This window comes from Sus scrofa, chromosome 7, assembly GCF_054392235.1.
Source record: "Sus scrofa isolate SSC_HxYL_T2T_F1_AM1 chromosome 7, Sscrofa_HxYL_maternal_Yorkshire_Landrace_v2.0, whole genome shotgun sequence".
NCBI lineage: Eukaryota > Metazoa > Chordata > Mammalia > Artiodactyla > Suidae > Sus > Sus scrofa.
This window is the reverse complement of record NC_139389.1, coordinates 129801579-129822786: the sequence shown is the minus strand read 5'-3', so window position 1 is coordinate 129822786 and position 21208 is coordinate 129801579. Positions and strand designations below refer to the sequence as shown.

The window sequence follows — 21208 nt, the reverse complement described above, 5'->3', positions numbered from 1 at the left end:
CAATCCCACTCCTGTGTCTATACCCAGAAAAGATGAAAACCCTAATTTGAAAAGATACGGGCATCCCAGGGCTCACAGCAGCATTATTTACAATAGCCAAGACAAAAACCATCTAAATGTCTACTGACAGATGAGTGGATAAAAACATGGTATATATATACAATGGAATACTACACAGCCATAAAAAGAATGAAATGCCATTTGCAGCAACATGGATGGACCTAGAGATTATCATACTATGTGAAGTAAGTCAGACAAAGACAAATATTGTATGGTGTCGCTTACATGAGGAACCCTAAAAAATGATGCAAATTAACTTATTTACAAAACAGAAATAGACTCACAGACACAGAGAATAAATTTAGAGTTACCAAAGGAAAAAAGTGGGGGCAGGAGTGATAAATTAGGCATTTGGGGTTTGGGGTAATATATACATACTATATAAAATAGATAAATAGCAAGGGCCTACTTTATGTTACAGGGAACTATAGTCAATATCTTGTAATAACCTATAATGGAAAAGAATCTGAAAAAGAAAATATATGTATTATATATACAATATAATTATATATAACATATATCATAATATGTAACATATATATGTATATATACATATATAATGTATAGCATATTATACATATAACATATATAATAATATATAATTGTATATAACATATAATATATATAACATATATAATAATATATATAGACCTGAATCAATTTGCTGTAGACCTGAAGCTAATACAATGTTGTAAATCAAGAAATACTTCATTTTTTTAAAAAAAAAGAGCAATATTTTCTTTAATAGTTTTAATAGCTATCACAAAGTATTACTGAATAACCCATGAATTTATTTTTACTTTTCAAAGGAAAAGGTGGAAACTTTTTTTCTGGAACATTTTTTTGAGCTTCTGATCTCTTATACCCCACATTCTATATATTTAAAAGGCTGGAATATAGGTATTCTCTCCTAAACATTCTGGCTTGAAGTGTTAGCTTTTTTCCCCAAGATGGTATTTCAGCTGAATATGGACATGAGGTTGGCAGGAGAGCTATTCTACTGTGGGAACTGTCTGCTTCAGAATAATGACTACTCATTTATGACCTTAGGAGAATTTTTGTGATTGTTTTCCCCATTGCTGTACCATGTTCTGCCTTTCCTTCTGAAGAATGATTTTCTTTTTCTTTTTTTTTTTTTTTTTTTTTGGCTTTTTAGGGCCGCACCCATGGCACGTGGAAGTTCCCAGGCTAGGGGTTGAATGGGAGCTGCAGCTGCCAGCCTACATCACAGCCACAGCAACGCGGGATCCGAGCCGTGTCTGCAACCTACACCACAGCTCACAGCAACACCGGATTCTTAACCCATTGAGTGAGGCCAGGAATCAAACCCACATCCTCATGGACACTAGTCAGATTCATTTCCGCTCAGCTATGAAGGGAACTCCCAAAGAATGATTTTTCTATCTGTGCTAAGGATGCTCCATCTAGAATGCACCACGTGTCTTGCTTCTTATACGTGGAATCTCTGAAACCACTGCTGGGGCCCATGATCGGAATCCAAAGGGGAGCATAGTTTTCTAATCTGACCGGAAAGTAGAGGTTGGGGAAAATGAAAAAGGATTATCAAGTCATTAGGGCAAACCAAGCATGGAATCAGGATTTTTAGTCAAAGTGATACAGAATATTTTTTTTTTCAAGTTCTTCCCTTATTTCCAAGACTAGTAAGAAATTTCAGGGAGAAGTAATTTGCCCCAAATCATGAGGCCGCCCAGTGGCAGTTGGGGATGTCCATCCATGTACACGTGTCCTCAAGCTCAGAGATCCGAGAGGGGGCTCACTCGTTGGCTGTCTCACCACGTTTCATGGCTATAAACCCCTACAGTTCTCTCACCTTGTCATCCCCTTCTCCAGCCCTTTACACTGGTCACTGGTGTGACCAGGTCACTGCTCAGGTGCCGCCTCCTCAGCAATACCGTCACTGATCCACTGTTCACTGTCTCGCTCCTTACTTGCTTGACATCTCACCAAAGAAAATTGCAACAGCTAAAAGCGTATTTTAAAGTGTTTGTTAGAGTTCCCATTGTGGCTCAGCAGAAACGAACCTGACTAGTATCCATGAGGATGCGGTTTCAATCCCTGGCCTTGCTCAGTGGATTAAGGATCCAGTGTTGCTGTGAGCTGTGGTGTAGGTTGCAGACAAGGCTCGGATCCCAAGTTGCTGTGGCTGTGGTATAAGCCAGCAACTACAGCTCTGATTCAGACCCCAGTCTAGGAATCTCCATATGCCGCAGGTGCAGCCCTAAAAAGATGAATAAATAAATAAAGTGTTTGTTACTTCCTGTCTCTGTTCATAAGTAAGCTCCACAGTAGGTGGATTAAAGGCCTGACTGTTAGGTCTGAAACCATAAAACCCCTAGAAGAGAACATAGGCAGAACACTCCTTTGACATAAATCGTAGCAATATTTGGGGGATCGATCTCCTAAGGCAAAAAGGTATAAAAGCAAAAATAAACAAATGAGACCTAATTAAACTTAAAATTTTGTGCACAGAAAAAGAAACTGTGGACAAAACTAAGGACGACCTACAGAATGGGAGAAAATATTTGTGAATGATATGACTGACAAAGGGTTAATATCCAAAATAGGTACAAATCAATATCAAAAGAAAAAATTAGGAGTTCCCATCGTGGCGCAGTGGTTAATGAATCTGATAGGAACCATGAGGTTGTGGGTTCGATCCCTGACCTTGCTCAGTGGGTTAACGGTCCAGCGTTGCCGTGAGCTGTGGTTTAGTTTGCAGATGTGGCTTGGATCCTGAGTTGCTGTGGCTCTGGCGTAGGCTGGCAGTTACAGGTCAGATTAGACCCCTAGCCTAGGAACCTCCATATGCTGCGGAAGTGGCCCAAGAAATGGCAAAAAGACCAAAAAAAAAAAAATTAAACAACCCAATCAAAAAATAAGCAGAAGACCTGAGTCAACATTTTTCCAAGGAGGACGTACAGATGGCTAATAGGCACATGAAAAGATGCTCAATTTTGCTAACTATTAAAGACATTCAAATCAAAATAATGAGATATCACCTCACCCCAGTCAAAATGGCTATGATCAAAAAGTCTGCAAATAGCAAATGTTGGAGAGGTTGTGGAGAAAAAGGAACTCTTGTACCTGTTGGTGAGTATGTAAATTTAGGCAACCACTATGGAAAACAGTATGAAGATTCCTCAAAGCACTGAAAATAGAACTATTATATGATCCAGCAACTCTGTTCCTAGATATATATACCTGGGAAAAGGAAAACTCTAATTCAAAAAGATATCTGCAGCCCAATGTTCATAGCAGCACTATGTACAGTAGCCAAGATACAGAAGCAAACCAAGTGTCCATCAAAAGACGAATGGACAAAGAAGTTGTGGTCTATCTATACACAATGAAATATTACTCAGCCCTAAAAAATGAAATATTGCCATTTGCAGCAATGTGGGTGGACCTAGAGAATTGTATGCTTAGTGAAATAAGTGAGAGAAAGACAAAAACTGTATGATATCACTTATGTATGGACTCTAAAATATAAATGAATGTGTAGAGCAAAACAGGTTCACAGATACAGAAGATGAGCAAGGGATCAAAGCTGGAGAGAGACAAAGAGGGAGAGGCGAGATAGGGATATGGGATTAAAAGATTCAAATCACTATGTATAAAATGGAGAAACAACAAGGATGTATTATTCAGCACAGAGAAGCAGAGCCATTATCTTGTAATAATTTGTGATGGAGTAGATCCTGTAAAAACACCACAATCTTATAAAGTAACTATACTTCCATATGAATAATAAATAAATAAATACACATACGCATACATTTTTTAAAAAACTTTTAAAAATAAATGAAATCATACGGTAAAAACAAAACGCCAGTGAGTGGGCTGGCTGGTTTTTGGAAAGGGAAGATGGAAGAAAATTGGGAATGGCTCACCAATGGGATGGTGCAGGCTTCACTTCTCCTCTGATTTTTTCTCCCTCCCCACCGGTTCCTTCTGACTTGTAAATCACCAGAAAAGGTTGGGGAGTCTTCTGATAAATTGCAGCGGATGTCAGAAGACCTTTATTTGAACCCCAGGTCCGCCTTGAGGGGTCTTGTCCACTTACAGAGCCAGGTCCTCATCTGCCGCAGAGTCTTGATTATTCTTGCCCTCTGGAAATGAGAAATGCGGGGACCTGGTGAGCTGGTTTCCCGAGCTAGTTTCCTAACACGATTTCTTAAACCACGAAGTCCAGCACACATCCACGGCCCCACTTATCCGTCACGACCTGATTAAATGGTGTCGTGCTTTGTTTGGTTTAGTTGTTCAGGACGAAATGTGTATCCTGATCTTGCATTCCGAGAGCTCACAAGAATTTTAAATCTAATTTGATTTCTCTGATTCTGGCTTTCCTTTGACTTCCTATTTCAAGAGTGAAACTAAAGAAGGATCTATTTCTCTTTGGTTTCGGGTTCTAACAGCAGGGCTTTTTTTGCATTCTGATTGCAGGCACAGCCTAACAAAGCCATATTTAAACGCAGGGAAATGTCACTTACATGTTAAAAAAGCTCACAGAAGCAAGTCTGCCTCTGCTGAATCTTTGAAGACACTGCTTAATAAAACCGAGAGATCTCTCTGACGCTGTCCAACAGAACCTCCGGTAGATTCGTTCTGTGCATATTTTTGACGATAGAGATAAAAAGGGGGAACACAACAGTCATTTATAAATTACAGGCAGATATCCTCCAGCTTTAGTGTGATGGAGTCCATCAGAAAAGATGGGGTATTAATTATGAAGGGACACTTGGATTTCTCAGCAGAGGATATCAAACAGGCCAAACGCCATAGTCTCTCATTTAATGCATCGCTCCCTTGTAGGGGGGCACATAGCAACGAGTCTCAAATTGCCTCCTCTGCAAAAAGCAGGGAGAAAAACATACACACACAACACACAATTAAAAGCAGATAAGCATCAGGCGCTGTGACACATTTTCAGCAGAAAGCCAAAAATGGAGGTCTTAATCTCGGGGGTTGGTTTGCTAAGAGTACTCTCTGATACTCGCCTCGATGCGACTACTTAACTCCTATTAAAATTAATAGGGGTCAGGCCTGATCATCAAGGGAGAAGGGGCCTCCTGGCGCGTGCAGGCTTCCAGGAACAAGGATTTGGTGATTACTGTGTTATTTGGCGGTTCATTTTCAGATTATCTTGTAAGTGTATGCTCTTTGTGATCTTTGGTCCAATTATCAAGAATAACATGTCGTGTAGGATCTATTTTTATTAAAGCAGCATTCTTCTCTTAAGCATGTGAGGTAAGAGGCATATTGACAGGATCTTAATGCAGAAACCTTGGAACTCTCTCCCCACCCCTGCAACCAATCAGTCAAGTTAGTCATCATGTCTAAACTAAGGGTACCTTTGGCGGACCTGTGACCCAAAGATTTGGAGAGCCTCAATTCATGGAGAAACTCAAACATGTCTTGGGTCATGCAAAGAGAAGGTAAATTTGTTCCCAAAAATGACATGCACATGGAGTCCAATGATAAATGTGAAAAATGCAAGGCAGCACTAGTTCCCCCCAATGTTTGAGACTCAGTTTACTCTTCTGTTAAAAGTGTGTAAAATTAGCAGCCTTGTTTGAAAGAAGACCACGCTTGTAAAAGTGCTTGGAACAAAGAGCCATGGCAAGCAATGCAATTGTCATCCAATGTCACAGACTCTGATCCGTGTCCTGAGGAAGAATGGGAAGAATGAAAGCAACAGGACCCACTTGCAATTTTTTTAAGTATTGCCTATTTTGAGTTTTAGCCATTAAAGCAATTAGAACAACAGCCACAATATACATAGTAATATCAAGAGCAGGAGACAGGACACTTTTAAAGGCACAAGGACTAACAACGTGTTCCCTTGAAAGAAAGGAAGTTACTACCATGAAATCACACTGCATCGCTCTTATTTTTCTCACTTTGGTGAAACTAACTCCCAATTACTTCCGAAGCTACCTCTGATCTACAGGTAAGCCTTTAGGAGCCTCTGAAATAAGCCATCACAGCATCCCAATGCCATGCCTAAGTTCGGTAATTCACAGAGACATTAATAATCAAGGAGTCTGGTGTGGTTGAGCCTTTACTTTCTCATCTGCAGATCCAGACATTGTGCTGTGACCTGTGAAAGAAAGAAAATGTCTGCCAAACATATGCCTGATAAAGGGTTAATATTCAAAATATAGAAGAGGCTCATACGACTCAAAGCAGAAGTCATCATTACAACCAGCCTCATCATCTGATTAAAAAATGGGCAGGGGACTTGAACAGACATTTCTCCAGAGAAGACAGACACCTGGCCTACAGGTACATGCAAAGGCGCACAACATCATCAGGCATCAGGGGACTGGCAAGCAAAATCACAATGAGGGACCATCTCACAGCTGTTAGAATGGGTTGTCATTAAGAGACAAGAGATAAATGCTGGTGAGGATGTGGAGAAAAGGGAACCCTTCTGCACTGTTGGTGGGAATGTAAATTTGTGCAGCCACTATGAAAACAGCATGGAGATTCCTCAAAAAATTAAAAATAGAACTGCCATATGATCCAGCGATTCTGCTTCTAAGCATATATTCAAAGTAAATGAAATCACTCCCTCAAAGAGATATCTGCAACCTCATGTTCACTGCAGCATTATTCACAATTGCAAAGACATGGAAGCAACGCGACTGACCACTGATTGATGAATAAAGGAAACGGGATGGATATATGCAGAAAGACAAATACTGCATGATCTCACGTATATGGGGAATCTGAAAACATCAAAAAACCTAGAAAGAGAAAGTAGACTGATGGTTGCCAGGGGTTGAAGGTTAGAGGAAGTGGGGAGATGCTGGTCAAAAGGCACAAACTTTTATTTGTAAGATGAATAAGTTTTGGGGATCTAAAATACAGCATGGTGGCTATAGTTAATGATACTCTATTATGTACTTGAAAGTTGCTATGAAAGTCGAGCTTTAAAGTTGTCACTGCAATAACAAGGTAGAAATTATTTGCAAGGTGAAAAATATGTTACCTAACCTTATTGTAGTAAACATTTTGATATTATCACATGGTACATCTTAAATTTTCACAATTTTATAAACAAACTATTTCTCAATAAAACTGAGGAAAAGTCATTGCAAAGGTTGAGAAACAGTCAGACCCCCCAGATCCCGCCCTAAAAAATGCTGTGTTATACATACTCTTAAACTAGGCTATTTATATTTCTACATTTTCTGTCATTCTCACTCACTCACTCTTCCTTCTCATACATATTGTGGGATCAAGCTTATTTTTACTGCTTGAATTTTCCTTAATAACTTTTTGTTCGCTCAGTTATAAGCTTTGGAGACATGTAAGAATTTTACACTATAATTGAAAATTCATATTATTATTATAGTTCTGCCCATTTTTCTTCTATATAGTTTGAAAATATGTTGTTAGGCACAGGTGGGTTCAGAATTGTTATATCTTCCAAGAGGATTATTGTTGTTTTAAACACCAAATAAATTTATTATTCCCTAATGCTTTTTTGCCACAAAGTCTTTCTTTTCTCTGATACTGATATTGCTCTTCCAGCTTTCCTTTGCATTGTGCGTTTACTGTTTTTAAAAAAAATGTTTCTATTCTCAACCTTTCTGTATCGTTACTTGTGTTCATGGCCTTTATAAATAGAAAATAGCTGAAAACTATTTCTTTAATCAGCTTTTCATTTTAAGATAATTGTAGCTTTACATCCTATAGTAGGAAATAACTAAGATGAAGTCCACATACATTTTACCCAGTTTCACCCAATATTAATGTCTTGCAAAACTATGGTCCAGTATCACAACCAGGATGTTGATGCAGGTTCAGTCAAGGTACAGAAAAGTCCCATCACCACAAGGATTCCCCATGTTAATCTTTTATAGACACACTCATTCCCCCCCCCCCACCACCACCACAAGTCCTCTCCATTTCTCAGCACAGCCACAAAGCTCTTGTCCCTTCCTGTAATTTTCTCATTTCAAGCATGGTCTGTAAGTAGGATCGTAGAGTACGTAGCATTTTGGGGATTTACTTTTCTCAATCAGCATGACGGTTTAAAGATGCGTCTAAGTTGTGTGTCGGAAGTTCTTTTTATCACTGAAGAGTATTGCACAGTGTGAACGTACTACAGTTTCACCATTCATTCATTCATTGCAGGACATCTGGGTAGCTTCCAGTTTTTAGCTATTATGAATAAAACTGCTATAAACATTTGTGTACAGATTTTTATGTGAACATAAGTCTTCTTTTCTCTGGAATAAATTGCCCAGACATGCAATCGCTGGGTCATATGGTAGGTGCATGCTTCGTTTTTAAGATATTGCCAAACTGTGTTTCTGGAGTGACTGTACAATTTACATCCCCACCACCAAGTACGAGTGATCAGGTTTCTCCACATCCCTCATCACCATTTGATGCTGTCGCCATCTCATATTTTAGCCATTCTGATAGGTGCGTGGTGATATGCCATTGCGGTTTCAGTGTGCATTTCCCTAATGGTTTGTATATGCAGTCTTCTTTAGTGACTTCTGTCTTTGACCTTGTCCAGTTGGATCATGTGTATGTTTGTTGATTGTTGGGGGGATTCGTTATGTATTCCAGATAGTATTCCTTTACCAGATATGTGGTCGGCACGTATTTTCCCCACTCTGTCGCTTGCTTCATTCATTTAGCAGTGTCTTTGGCAGAATTTTTTTTTTTTAATTTTGATGAAGTCCTACTTAACAATTTTTTTATGGATTCGATTGTTGATATTGAGTAGACAAACTCTTTGGCCCTACATCCTGCAGATTTGTGGTCCATTTTTTTCTAAAACTGTCATGATTTTACATCTAAGTCCCTTGTCCATTTTGATTTGATTTTTTATAAAGTGTAAAACTTATGTCAAGGAGTTCTTTTTTGTTTTTGTTTTTTTGCTTTTTTGAATGCCCAGTTGCTCCAGTATCTCTTGTTGAAAAGTCTATTCTGCCTTCCTTGAATTGTACTTTTGTCAAAAATTATTGGACATATTTGTGTGAACATATCTGAATTCTCTTCTCTGTTCCATTCATCTATCTATTTCTCTGCTAATACCACAGTCTTGATTACTTACTGCAGCTATGTAAGAAGTCCTGAAATAGGGTAGACTGACTCCCAATTTATTACTCTTTTAAAAGATTGTTTTAGCTATTCTAGTCCCTCTACTTTTCCATATACATATTAGAATAATCTTGTCTAAATCTACCCAAAAATGCTCTTGTCAGGATTTTGATAGGAATTACATTAAACCTGCATATCAACATATGAATAACAGGTAGCATTATGATGCTGCGTTCCAATCCATGCACACACTGTATCTCTCCATTTATTTAAATTTCCTTTGATTTATGTTATCAGGGCCATGTGGTTTTCAGCATATAGGTCATGTACATGTTTTATAAGTTCTATACCTCAGTATTTCATTTTTCTGAGGGATTATAAATGGTATTATATTTTTAATTTTTATGTTCATAAATTCATGGCCAGTATATAGAAATAGAATTAATCTGTCTATGTTTGTCTTATATCCTCTGATCTTGCTGAACTCATTATTTCTGGGAATATTTTGTAGATTCTGAATATTTTCTTTTCCTTTTTTTTTTTTTTGGACATTTTAGGGTCATACCCTCAGCACATGGAGGTTCCCCCAGTCAAATTGGAGCTGTAGCTGCTGGCTACATCACAGCCACAGCAATGTAGGATCTGAACCGCATCTGCGACCTACACCAGAGCTCATGGCAACACCGGATCCTTGACCCACTGAGCAAGGCCAGGGATTGAACCTTCATCCTCATGGAAGCTAGTCAGATTCATTTCCGCTGAGCCACAATGGGAAACCCAGGATTTTCTACTTAAAATATTTTTACTATCTTTTTCCCTAATTCTTTTACTTTCAACATTTCCATGTTATTATCTCTATGAATAACTTTGAAAATATTTTAGCTGGAAATTATTTCTTTTTACTCTAATAAATATCTTTCTTACAACTAGCACATTTTATTCACTTATATTTACTGTAGCTAAGGACAAATTTAAGTTTAATCCAATATAAGTTTATTTTTTATTTAATGCAGCTTTTTATTTGTTTTTCCCCTTTATTTTGTTCTCTATTGTATTCTTTGGATTTTCTTTATTTTTATTATTTACTTGTTTATTTGTTTGTTTGTTTATTGCTTTTTTTAGGGCTGCACCTGCAGCATATGGAGGTTCCAAGGCTAGGGGTCAAATCAGAGCTACAGCTGCCGACCTTCACCACAGCCACAGCAATGTCAGATCTGAGCCACTCCGTGACCTACATCACAGCTCATGGCAATGCCGGATCCTCAACCCGCTGAGTGAGGCCAGGGATCGAACCTGCATGGTCATGGATTGGTTTCTGCCGTGCCACAGTGGGAACTCCTTTATTTATTTATTTTAATTCTCCTTTCTTTGGTGGTTTCCTTCACATTGAAAACATACACTTAACTTAATGAAGCCTAGTCAACATGACTCTCTTTTGAATATTACAAGAACTATAGCACTTCTAACGCCCTCTCCCATCTTGCATGACCTTGTGGTCTAACATTTTAGTATTCTATTATCTATCCAAAATCATTCTATTATCTATCCAAAATCATCTTTATGATAATTATTCAGTTTACTGTAAATCTATATGCAAAACTCAATCAATTGGGAGTTCCCGTTGTGGCTCAGCGGTAACAAACCCAACTAGTAACCATGAGGATGCAGGTTCGATCCCTGGCCTCACTCAATGGGTTAACAATCCCACGTTGCCATGAGCTGTGGTGTAGGTTGCAGACAAGGCTTGGATCCCCCATTGCTGTAACTGTGATGTAGGCCAGCAGCTGAAGCTCTGATTCGACCCCTAGCCTGGGAACTTCCATATGCCACACGTGTGGCCCTAAAAAGCAAAAAAAAAGAAAAAAAAAATCCATCAATTGTTTTTTAGCCTAGCACTGCTTTGTCCTCCCCATTCTGAATGTCTGCATGTCAGTGTTATTCATTCACATGCATACCCTCCCACGGTTCTTTTGCAGGACTCCCTGAATGATGCCTCCCATGGACATTATTTGCCTGAAATGTCTTCCTTTACCCTTGAATCCGCATTTAGCTACATAGAGAACTAGGTTGAGATTTATGTTCCCTCAGGGCTTTGAGGATCCTATGCAGGCTTCTGGCCTTTGGTGTTGGAGATAAGTCTGCTGTCGCCCACACAGTTAATCCTTTCCAGGTAATCTGACTTTTCTCACTGGTTGCTTTGGAAATTGTCCTTGTCCTTTTCCACTTTCACCATATGTGCCTAGATGTGGATTGATTTTCATTTCTATTTCCTGCTCAGACTCAGTGTGCTACAGACCAAGACTGGCCACTACTAGAACTTTGTCTTCTTCACTCAATACCTCTAAGGTGATGCTTCTATGACTTAATAGTGTGGAGGAATTTTCTTTGAACTTGCCCTAAATAAAGCACCCTTGGAACTCAAGCCCAAAGCAACTGGGAACAGAGGGTGCAACCATAGCTACCGACAGGGCTTAGAAGTCAAATATATCATCAACCTGCAAAAGAAGGAAGCATTTTTATGGCAAAACATACTCCAGTACTTTAATGAGGGACATGTCCCTTGTTAATGAGGGACGTTCAACTGAGAGTTCTGCCCCGTTACTACCTTTTCCTTGGATCTTGGCGTAGTCCCTTCTCTGTTTGACCATGTATAGAAGGAAAGGCAAGCAAGAGCACCTGCAGGCTCCCTTGCACTGCTAACATTCTAGGATGCATGTGGTCTCCAGTTTTTCCAGGGCTGAGCAGATCATACTTGCTCTTCTAAGAGGTTAGTCAATGAGTGTAATTACTGACTTGTTGCCGAGAACAGGCAAGGCATCCACTGTGTCTGTCTTATCATTGAATGCTTGGTTCTGGCACACCAGCGGCCATGCCGCCTCCCTCCGACATCCATCTAAAGTAATGCTAAGGTCCACATCTCATTTCCTTGACAAAAATGTCAACGGCATTATCTTATGCATGTGTTGCACAGATAAGGGAAAGTCACTCTAAAGAATCTGTTCCATTCACATTGGGTTTACTGGCTCACATCTTTATTTTTATTTCAGCAAAGCCACAGTGTTTGCGTTGGAGATGGCAAAGCCAATCCCAGTCACCAGCTAGGTGAGCGGGTCACCTTCCGCAGTGTGTTCTTTTGTTATTTTTGTAAGGAATTTCACTGTCAGTCAGAAGAAATGAGACCCTCTCTCGTCTTTCAGGGAAAACACATCTTGTAGATTTTTTTATACAAAAATCCCTTATAGAATAATGCATGTTAGCACCCAGTCTGTTTGGTCACTTGTGGAGTGCAAACTAGAGGTAGCTTTTATTCATGGAGTGCCTTAAGTTCTATCTCCTATCTCAAGTGTGACAATAAGATTTTTTTTTGTCCCCGTATTTTGATAATAGGAATAAGGACAACTAACAGTCACGGGGTGCTTACTACCTGCCAGGCACAAAGCACTCTATGTTTCATCTTTTTTTTTTTTTCAGCCCTTATAATAATCCTGTAAGTATGTACTATTGTACAAGGGAAGAACCAATCTGGTTCCATACTAGATCTATTTCTTTTACTTTAACCTTTGTATTCTATCTGTGTTCTATCGCTTTTGCTGTGAGTTGAGAATGTTGCCTATAGCCTGAAATATACAGGAGAGCCTATTCCCAAGACTCTGACCTTTAAGGGTGTTAACACTTGCCCATTCACACAGAGATAAAAAGTTGCAGAACAGAGAATAACTGCTATCTTACTGGAGGTTTACAGGACCATCACCACCTGGCCCTGACCTTCATGGGCAGCTGCAAGAACAAAGGATTCCCACCCCAAGAAATTCCCAACAAGCGGCCACACCCCTCCCTCCCCTTGCCTTCAAAAGTGCTTTGCTGAAACCCTTCAAGGAGGTCATGGATATTTGAGGCACAAGACACCTGTCTTCTTGCATGGCTCTGCAATAAACTGTTCCTGCTCCAAACTCTGATGTTTCATTATTGTTTGGCCTCGCTGCACATGGAGCACATGAACTCGCATTCAGTAACACTGTTGTATTTTCTATTCACGGATTCAAAACCCGAGAATTGATAACGTGCCTAAAATTGTCTCTCTTGGAGGCAACTGGGCAGCATTTTGACTCCAGGTTTGCCTGAATCCAAAATCAGATTTTCAATCTCTATCACTTACCACCTCTGTTTCCCCTCCCTCCCCCCAGTTACCGATGCACAAAGAATGGCTGTGGTCACTGTCCTGAGTGCTGTCCCAACTCCTTATGAGGCAGCAATTTTACAGGGAACAAAGAAGAGGCATAAAGATGCTGAGTCACTTTCCCATTTGACCCCTAAAAATCAAGCTCCTAACCACTGCACAAGAGTGCTGGGAGGGCAATTCCCCTCAGAGACAGGGCGGGAAAGATTGACTTCAGTTCACTTTCATAATTTTTTAAAAGAAGGAAAATGCCCCAGATGAACAAGTGATATTCTTACCAATTTAATGCAGAACAAAGTAAAATGAGAATGAGCAGTTTATCCTCCTTTGGGGGTGGATGTACACAGTCATCAGAGGTAACTCGAGTTCAAAAAGAAGCTTTCTTATTTTCTTCGGCACGCAGGTGAATTTTGCAGGTACCCTGTATATTGTCTGGGAGAGTTCATGTAAGAATTCTTCACAGCATTGCTGTGGTGCGTTCAAGATTTTCAGCCACATGCACATGTCCCACCTAAACAACCTACATGCTCATGGAGCAAAATAAATGAAAATGAGAATCACACAGGCAAAGTACCGGGGATTTCCACTTTTAGGAATCTATCCTCCGTATTATAGGATCTGTGCACAAGGCTATTTGTCATAGCTTTGACGCGTCTATGTAGTGATGAAAAATTGCTAACATGCTAAATGGACTTCATTAAATTAATTACAGTGTACACATGATATGGACTGCCTGACAGCTTAAAAAGAAGACAGCTCTGCCATGGAAACCTTTTCAAAATTTTTTGGTAAAAGTCAATTGTGGGACAAAATGCATAGTTAAATTCTAATGATGTAAAAAAGTTAAAATAAATCAGATCCATGTGTACGTGCATTACGCTTACACGGAAGCAGAGGTTAACTAGGTTTCTAACACAATTTGGCCATTAGAGACTGAAGACCCTTTTTTGACTGTGGCAACTGTTGAAAAACTTTAGCTGAAAACCATTTGCCATCTCAATTACTCATGATTAATGTAATCAGATGGAATCAATTAATAAAGTCAAAATATATCGAGAGTTAAAAAAGCACAACAAGCACACACAGGTATGCAGATACAAACAGAAGAGGAAGGAGAGACTGCACACACCTAGCGATGATCACTTGAGAATACTGTGGAAAGTAGTAACTTTGCAAGGTTAATTATTGGTGCATTATGCAGAACACAATCATTTTGTTGGGAGTACCAGATTTTACTTTAATAGGCTTGTGGGACAAGGAGATAAGGTGAAACCCACCAGGGATTTGGCAAAACCAGGTCACAGAATCTGACAGTTACGGAGGAAGCAAACCAGTCTTCATTCACCAGGCAAGCAGCAGCTTCATTCTTGCAGCCCTTCAAAAAGCCAGGGGAGCCTCGTGCAATTGGCAGTTTATCCTGCTGTAGACTGAGGGCTTTCTGTATGCTTGGCCCAGGAATATAAAGGTGAGCACAAGCCAGCCACAGAACCTATTTTCATGGGTGCAAAGATGAGGGGGCTAGCAGGACAGGGACATATGTTAATCAAAAAATAAGCCCCAGAATCTGCATATAATCATAAACTGCAATGAATGTAACAAAGGAATTTGTTCTGAATGACAACAGAGATAAGACAGAGCATCATTCCAAAAAGATGCTTGAACCTGGCCTTAAGAATGAGTAGGAAGGAGTTCCCATTGTGGGTCAGTGGGTTAAGAACCTGTCTCAGTGGGTTAAGGATCCGGCATTGCCACATTCTATGGCAGTGTAGATTGCAGATGCGGCTTGGATCCTGTGTTGCTGTTGCTGTGTCATAGACCTGCAGCTACAGCTCCGATTGGATCCCTAGCCTGGGAACTTCCATATGCCACAGGTTCAGCCCTAAAAAAAAGAATCAACAGGAAAAAAAAAAAAAAAAAGCGAGAGATTGGCGGAAGGTTGGAAATAAAAATGAGGGAAGAACATTCTAGGCACAGAAAACAGAACGTTCAAAGATCTGTGAGATCTTTAGAAGGTTTATGTTTATCAACTCACATGGTTCTTACTGCTCTTTCTTAATTTCCTCATTTTAGAGGTGCAAAAACTGAGGCACTGAGAGATTAAGTACTTTGTCCAAAATCTACAGGACAGACCCTGGCAGTCCCCCTGTTGGAGCTCGGCTCCACCACCTGCTAACTGTGTGACCTCTGGCAAGTCACTTGCCCTCTCTGAGCCTCTTTTCTTGCCTCCAGGAGGGGGAGCTGGCAGCGGGAGTTGGGGGGTGGTCACTATTTTGTGGGAAATCTTGCACATGGAAGCTCTGGCAGCAAGCCATAGCCATTGTCTGTTACTAGGGTGATAGAGGAGGGTTCCTGTTTCATCAGGAACCAGCACTAGTGGGACCAGTGTTGCTGAGACCAGCATGATGCTGAGCAGCTCACGTCCATCATTCAGCCCTTAAGATGTGAATGTGATTTCATTCTCATGGCAACACTGCACAGGTCCCCTTACAGATGAGGTCGCTGGGATAAAGGAAGGCCAACAGCTGGTCCGAGATCACACTACCAGTACTCGGTGGGCCAGGACACGAACCCAGGTCTGAGGAGGTCTGCCGCCCACCCTGGCCACCACACTCCCTTCTTCAGCATTGATCAGGACAAGGTCCTTTCTGGGACTTTGGCCTGAGCATTGCTACCCAAGCCAAGCCCCTGATGCAAGACTGTGTCTATATCACATCCAAACAAAGGGGCCTTAAGAGGAGCTGTGGCCCTGCCACAGGCTACCCCGAGCACCCCAGAAAGATGGGTTTTCTCCCCAGATTCGCTGTATTTGGACGAAAAGCAGAGACTTCCCTTGGCTTTACCTTGGTCAGCAATTTCTTCCCGTATATACCTCGCTGAGTCTTTAAACAAACAAATAAAACTCCGTTCCTCCCACTTCATCACCAGAGGGCAGCGGGGCCTGCGAGTTCCAAGTGGAGAAATGACCCTCCAGGTTAAGGAAGGATTTGGGAACAGAGGTCTCTGAGCTATAGAGAGAGGTGCCAGCTGGAAACTCCCACTCCTTGGGCAATATTAACACCTGCTGCGCTGACGCCCTACACTTGACCCAGTGTTTCCCTTTCCAGGGAGTAAGAGGAGGGGGTGAGCTCAAGATATCCACTGTCAGAAAGTTATACCTGGTCCCTGTCGGTTACTCTCAGGATGATAAGACAAAGGAACGGGAATCAGAATCCCAGCAGTAAGAGAGGTGTGGTCAGTTTCCGGGATGGGATGGCAGAGGGGGTGACGGTTAATTGCATGGATTCTGGGCCAGACTGTGGGGTTCAGATGTTCCAACCTGCCATTTCTCACCCACCTAGTTCTGTGACCGGTCAAGGCCTTTACCTCTATAAGCTTCCATTTCCTAAATTTTAAAAGGGATTCTTGTATATGTATAGACACCACATCTTTAGGCATTCATCTGTCAATGAAGATCTAGGTTGCAGCCGCGAAAAAAGAATAAGATAATACCATTTGCAGCAACATGGATGGACCTAGAAATTATTATACTAAGTAAGCCAGATAAAGACAAGCATCCTATGATATCTCTTATATGTGAAATCTAAAAAAAAAAAAAGATACGAATGAACTTGTTTACAAAACAGAAGTAGGAGTTTCCATCATGGCTCAGCAGAACCAAACCTGACTAGCATCCATGAGGACGCAGGTTCAATCCCTGGCCTCGCTCATTGGGTTAAGGATCTGGCATTGGTGTGAGCTGTGGTGTAGGTCGAAGACACGGCTCGGATCCCGCGTTGCTGGGGCTGTGGTGTAGGCCAGCAGCTATAGCTCTGACTTGACCCCTAGGCTGGGACCCTCCATATGCCACGAGTGTGGCCCTAAAGAGACAAAAAAATAAAACAGAAATAGACCCACAGACATAAAAAGCAAACTTTATCCTCCAACTATAATGGAAAAAATAAAAATCATTTAAAAATAATGAATAAATAAATAAAAATAAAAAACAAAGAGGAGAGTGAGGGAGAGAAATAAATTAGGAGTTTGGGATTAACATATATGCACTACAATATATAAAATAGGTAACTAACAGGGACCTTTGGTATAGCTTACAGCACAGGACGCTATACACAATATTTTCTAATAACCTAGAAGGGAAAAGAATATGAAGATTACACACACACACACACACACACACACACACACACAACCGAATCACTATGTTGTACACCTGAAACTAACATAACAACACAAAGCACTAATTTCAATTGAAAAAAAAGGGAAGAAAGGGATTCTCAGCAACTGTTTTATAGAATTGTTCTTTGACGGCAGTGATCTAAGTCAAAGGTTTAGAACACCCCAACTTACGCCAGGTACCATCTAGCATGTCACGCATCACAATTATGACCTTTTGTCATTTTCGACAGTGTACCCTTCCCCCATCAAAATGAACAGCAGACGGAAGATGCTATGTTGTCTCAAATCCAAAGAGCTTCCCACCAGAACATCTTTCCTCTGTGAAATTCCTAAATCCAGATTATTCTCTTTATGAATCGATGTCTGCTTCACCTCTTCCAGGGACCCTCCTTGGACATCCTAGCCTGGTCTTAAGAACTCCTTTCTGGAATCTCCTAGAAACTCTACTGCAGCATTTCTTGTTGTGTCATATCTAGTAGGTAGCTTCTCTGCATTTTTTCCTGGACTGTGATCGTTTTGCAGCCAGGAATTACATTTTATCAAGTTCTGTCTCTTTAGCACTCAGTACTGTGCCTGGATACACAGCAGACACTCTCCCAACAGTCACTCCATCACTGCGTCAATGAATGAATGAAACAGCCTGAGAAGATGCAGTATGGAAGTGCGAGAAAAAAAGGCCAGCTGAACGAACTCTCTGAGCTCTAGTTATGCAACAGCAGGAGATCTTGGACAAGTCCTTTGGCCACCGTGTCTAGGTGAACTTATCTGTAAAGCAGAAAAATGATACTGACCGAATTTGCATTGCCGGGGCCCTTTAGAACAACTAAGCCTTGCAAAGTGCTAAGAAAACCGAAAGACCACAGAACTGCCAAAAAAAAAAAAAAAAAGTAAGACTTCACTGTCGCAGATGTGCTCTTCTTTGAAAGCGCCAGCACAGACGAGGCATTGTGAGTTAGGCGCACCAGATCCAGACTTGGAACCAAATCGTAAAGATGGTGGACCCCAGCACTGCCCTCTTTGGCACTGCAGACAGGCAGGTCCCTTTAGGGCAGAGCTGGGCCCCAGGGTCACCTCGCTCAGTCACAGCGTGGATGACATCAGCCTCCACGCACAAGCCAGCGTCTTCTGCCTTTTCTTCTGCACCTTTAAGGCAACCGTGGGGGAGCTGATTGAAAAGGTGGAAGTAGGTTTCAGGGTCACTCGGTCTTCATGGCAATGAATTCTCATAAAACAGAAAGGAAGAAATAGTTACAGATCCTTTTAATCTGCCTCTCGCCAGCATTTCTTTGCTGAAAACTTCTGCAGGTATAGGCTGGGGCGCTGGAATTTAGGTCAATGACATTCATGCTACCTCTTAGAACAGAATCTTTCTGCAGCAAGTGCATGATTTCCTGTTATGACTGTGGATCTCGCCAGCAGTGAAGTGACTGTAAAGGCTTCCATCCTGTTTGTTTATAATTCTTAACAATGGGCTTTTGGGGAAGGAGGGACCGACGTTGCAAACGCTCTGACGAGCGGCGCTGAGCAGGCGATGCCGCCTGAATAATGCATGCGCGCTTTGTGTGTGTACCCGCCACGGGCCCGAATGCAGGATAATGCCGCCGAAGGCTTTGAAGCACCTGCTCTGAACAGCTCCGATGACAGCCAAGAGTCCAGATAAGATCTGAGCTCTGCCTCCTCCCCGCCACCCCGCTCGCCAGGCCGCCCCCATTTCCCTTTTTGCATTTAAAATAAGCTCTGAGACTAAGCCACTGAGAGACGCTGTCAAAGACTCCACTTGCTTGCTTGTGGCGCCTATCAGTCCCTTCCTGTCTAGCCCCACCTGGTTCTCATACCTGTGCCCAGATGGCCGGGGCAGCGTCCCAAAGGCCTGTCCTGATAGTGCCTCCCTGCATCGCCCTCCACACAGAGGCAGCTGGTGGCATCTTTCTAACAACGACAAGGAAAAAAAAAAAAAAAGTCCACCCTGGGCTGATGCAGCCCCAAAGCAAACGGCTTAGATTTAAGACACATCGTGTCTCCACCCCCCTCTCCCCACCATCCTGGGCCTATCCTGCTTAATACCCTTTAGTGGCTTCTCCTGACCTTTTCCAAGTTGTATTCCAACTTCTCAGCTTGACACAGAGGCCTTTCCTGATCTAGCTGCAGCCTCACAGCCCCCTGGCCTCATCCAGACTCTGGGCTCCAGCCACCCAGGCTGTTAAGTTTCTCGCCTGTTCCACCGGCATCTTCACACCTGCTCACCCTGCATCTATCCACCCTTTTTATCCATCAGCCCTGGTGGCAGCCACAACCACGACAATAAAATAGTGGGCAACCCTCGAAGGTGACTAGTGGATTCCAAGCCTATGCTAATGTTTCTTTATTTATCCCTCAAAACCACGCACGCTGGGAGGCATGCACATTGCTTAACTCCATCCTAAGGAAGCCCAGGGAGTCTCAGGATGACGGCATTTCTCCTCCGAGGTCACACAGCTAGATCGTTGGCAGGAGCGGGAGTCAAACCCAAGTCCATGATCAACCACCACAACGGGCATCGCCATTTACTGGACCCTGCAGTTCATCTAAGCTTTACCTGTTCTTAAAAGTTGTCCAAATTCCAAAAGGCTCTTGGAGGAATAAATCTATCTTAGGTCCCTCCCCACTTAAAATTCCACCTCTTCCTCTTTTCGTACAAGCTGGAACATTCTTCCTCATCATGGACTTAACAAAGCTTTGACCTCCCTTAAACCCCTGTATCTCCCAGAATTGCAAAGATACAAGCACTTCCACGTCCCTTACACATCTATAGCCTATTCATCAAAATTGGATCACTCTTGTTACAAATATCCACTTAATACTATACTATGAATAAATACTTTTTCCATATATATATATATGGTAGAAAAAGTAAAAATACAACAAAACACTGGAGTGTTGGTTTAGCCCCCTGTCCTGACACCTTCCTTCAAAAGCTGGAACAACTCATTTGCCTCTTTTTTTTTTTTCTTTTTAATCACTTTCTTATTTTCTTTATAGCTTTATCACTTGTTTGAATGCCTAAAAATTATGGCTCATTGTCGCATAGTTTTGAAGTTCTCATAAGTGGAGTCTCACTGAGTGGACTTTCTTGACCACAGGCAGGAGTTGTGATGTGTTTGTTGTGCATTTCTGGCTCAATACTTTTCTGAGATCCAGCCTTGTCGTGGTAGGTCATCGTGCTTTATGCTCCTGCTGAACAAAATTCTATAGTGTAACTGTGCCAGGATGTCTCTATGTAGCGTGCCCCTGGTGTCCATTTGGGTTCTTTCCAGTATATCACTAGGTCAAGCCTCTATGGAGTGATTCCTCTTTCTCCAGATAACGTGTATAGGACAGCTCTAGGGTACATCCTGAGAGCGGAAGTGCCAGGATAAAGGGTGTGTGTTTTTTCAAGGTAACTTGATGATGGCAAATTGTTTTCCAAAGCAGTCTGATCAGTTCACACCCTCTTAAGAAATGTAAGGATCTCACTCGCTTCCCCATCATTATCAAAACTTAGCTTTGTTAGTTACGTGAATTTTTGCCCTTCTGGTGGGTATAAAACAATATCTCATGATGATTCTATTTTTTTCTTCCTCCATTTACCAATGCACATCTCCTCTGTCACTGGCCATTTGAGGTTCTGGTCTGGCTAAGTGCCAGTTTAAATCTTTTGATCATTTTTTTCTACTAGGTCCCTAGTATTTT

The 21208-nt window shown here is 41.5% G+C and overlaps 1 long non-coding RNA gene across 3 annotated transcripts in view; it reads right to left on the bottom strand.

Moving 5' to 3' along the window:
• LOC102161430 (uncharacterized) overlaps positions 1–4879 on the bottom strand; it is a 32711-nt gene extending 27832 nt beyond the window's left edge. Inside the window, exons 1-2 of one of the 3 annotated variants that reach the window (XR_014809345.1) lie at positions 4575–4879; positions 3972–4190 (exon numbers count right to left, since the gene is read on the bottom strand). This is a non-coding gene — a long non-coding RNA (uncharacterized LOC102161430). Of the gene's footprint in view, positions 1–3971; positions 4555–4574 lie in introns of those variants that run through there. The other 2 variants (XR_001304012.3, XR_298883.4) reach the window with 2 other exon arrangements.
• Positions 4880–21208: the final 16329 nt, after the last annotated feature.